Source organism: Amblyomma americanum, chromosome 10, assembly GCF_052857255.1.
Source record: "Amblyomma americanum isolate KBUSLIRL-KWMA chromosome 10, ASM5285725v1, whole genome shotgun sequence".
Classification (NCBI taxonomy): domain Eukaryota; kingdom Metazoa; phylum Arthropoda; class Arachnida; order Ixodida; family Ixodidae; genus Amblyomma; species Amblyomma americanum.
In genome coordinates this window covers 48,171,193-48,174,122 of record NC_135506.1, presented here as the reverse complement: position 1 = coordinate 48,174,122, position 2,930 = coordinate 48,171,193, and the positions used below count along the sequence as shown (strand labels likewise).

General features: G+C 43.4%; 1 pseudogene; it reads left to right on the top strand.

Moving 5' to 3' along the window:
• Nucleotides 1–345: 345 nt before the first annotated feature.
• LOC144108264 (uncharacterized) lies at nucleotides 346–1,939 on the top strand (annotated as a pseudogene).
• Nucleotides 1,940–2,930: the final 991 nt, after the last annotated feature.

The following is a 2,930-nucleotide window of genomic DNA, read 5'->3' as shown; positions in this document are numbered from 1 at the left end:
CTTACTCCTTTTAAGCAAGTCACCCCGCTACCCTTCAGAGTTGTTGCTATTTTCCAGCCTCCAATTTACCATCTCTCCTCATGCTTACAGGTACTTGCGTAACTGCGGAGGTCTCACATTGCCGCATGAGTCTACGATCAGGTGTGTATGCAATGCATATGTTATAAATCCAGCAGCTGAGCAGCAGGATGCTTTTTCCTGCTTTATGCGAAGAAGATGGCGAGTACAATGAAGGATCATGAAAAGTCAGTGGTTCTAATGATGGATGAGATCCATCTACAGGCGTATTTTGATTATAAGAGTGGCACGATTGTTGGCACAGCCAGCAACACTTCAAATGCAGCAGACAGCTCATGTCTTTATGATTCAAAGCCTCCTGTCATCACAGAAAAGTGTTGTTCACATTTTGCCAGTTCAACAAATCAATGCTCAACAGCTGAACACTGTGCTCCGTAGCATCATAAATGAGCTTGAAAAGGTTGAGCTTCGCATCATTGCAGGCATCACAAATAACAACTCTATCAATAGGAAAACAATGTATCTTTGGTTTGTCATCCAAAGTCAGCAGCTCCTATCCTCACCCATCACATCCCACTCGTCCTCTTTATTTTATTATTGGCCCTGTTCACTTGTTCAAATGTATTCGGAACAATTGGATCAACCAAAACAACCATGGAACATGCATGTTTTTTCCTTCACTTATGAATTTCAACTCCAACCCTAAAATTATCACCGCTTCTTTCAAGACCCTCCGTGATCTTCACCTAAAAGAAGAACACCACCTTATCAAGGCTACTCCAACACTTTCAGTAAAGGCCCTCAATCCAATATGGAAAGGCAAAATGTGAACCTTGCACGGAGAGTGTTCAAACTATCAACCATACCTGCTCTAGAAACATGCGGTCAGCACGATGTACTGCAGCATGCAATTGGAACAACGGAATTTTTAAAGGTTGTCGAAACCTGGTGGAGGATTGTTAGTGTGAAGTTGCCCAGCAAAACACGCCGGCTTCGTGGTGACCTGCAGACTCCTATTGCAGAAAAGCTGTGTCCACAGGTTGAATTCCTTCGAATCATCATGCAGTGGCTTGACCTCTGGGAGAGTTCGAAGTTTGACAATGGAATTCTCAGTCGGGAGACCCACAGTGCCTTGAGTCTCACTACGGAAGCCTTGGTCAAGATGATAAACTATTGCCTTGAAGACCTTGGATTTGACTACGTACTTCTCGGAGAGTTCCAGACAGACTGCTTGGAGGAAAGCTTGGGCAAGTATAGGCAGCTTTCCGGGTCGCGGTACCATGTGTCCATCAGACAAGTGTTCGAATCCGAACCCAAGGTTCACCTACAAATAGCCCTGGCGCTTCCAGACATGGATTCAGGGCCACCTTCTGTCAGCATTGATGAGGCGATTCTACAGAGGTTCAACATTGAAGTAAATGACAACGACTTCGAAATGAAGGCACAAAATCTGCCAGCTATAACGTACATGGCCGGATACAGCGCCCATGCAACACTTAAAAAACGTGCATCCACTGCTTGCCGAGCAAATTTGGTAGAAGTTGAGGACATCATAACTGAGAATGCTGAAAATATAGCAAACATGAATCGCGGAGGGCTCAAGTTCCCCCAACCTGCAGTTGCTAATGCTCTAATGACTACTGAAATCGTCCTGGACAAGCTGCGAAGTGAAAAGTATGCTGTGCACTTCCATTCTCTAGCGAACCAAAGGCAAGCCCTTTTCACACTGTCTACCAACCTGATAAAAGACGGTGACAGTTTCGACGAATGTGAAAGCGGTCATAGTCCTCACTTGGTCATGCATAACATTCTTAGCGCTGCAACAAACATTCTCCTGAAAAACTATTGTAAAAATAGGTACGACAGTCTTGTGCAAGCAAAAGTTGCTCAAAAACGGAAGCTTAACACTTTGACATCTTGACTGTTCTGACTCCTTGTGTCGCACACCTATGAAAGTTTTCTGAATGCTTGTACTCTGTAATAAACATATTCTAGCGCTGCACTTTCAACAGGATTTATTCAAGGATGAGCAGAGGCTACATAAACGCTCATCCTTGAATAAATCCTGTTGAAAGTGCACCGCTCGTCCTGTTCTCTTACTAGTCCATGTTGCCATTTTGCGCTCTCATGTCTTTCACGAATACGCACCAACAAGCCCAGCTGCAAGTACTTCGAAATAACCTTCATGTTTATGTAAAACAGCTTCCTTCAATTTCATCAAATCAAAAGGCATCTGATCAGTCGCCAAGTTCAGATGCCATGCATGGAGCTGTAAGCTGTTTTGAGAGCCATACCTTATGACGATGTTTTTTTTTTTGCGTGTGTTTGTGGAGGGAGGGCGAGCGTTTGTTGGGAAGAAAAAGGTTACAAATAGCAATCAGATTCAACAGTCGGCGCTAGGTGACATACCACAAACTTCAATTTTTGCCCGAAAATAATTTCAAAGTCCGCGTCATGCAACGAGCTATTACCAAAAATAAAGGTATATGTGAACGCACAGCGGAATATCGATGCCCCGCAGAAAAAAAAACAATGTGCGGACTTTCAGGCAATATTAGACGAGAGTAAAAGATGCTGAATAGCAAACATATATTAATAATCCGGAAACCGCTAACTTTCAGTTTTTAAACCTATTCACCGCGGACTGTGTACCGGAAATGACATGATACCTATATGCCAGCAATAAATCATGGAGCCAAAATCTTCAAACGACGATTTCACGTAGCGCTGCAGTTACAGAAGAATCTGTGTAACAAGAAATAAACTGCGAGTTTTTAGTACGCCTTACGTGTGTGTTGTCTTCATCGTTCTTTGTCTTGGCGTTGGACGCTTGAGCTGTATAAAACCAACTTGCCCATGAGCACATTCAATGCCTGTATAAGTTCTTCGATTGTGTTGTGGAAATCTAAGTG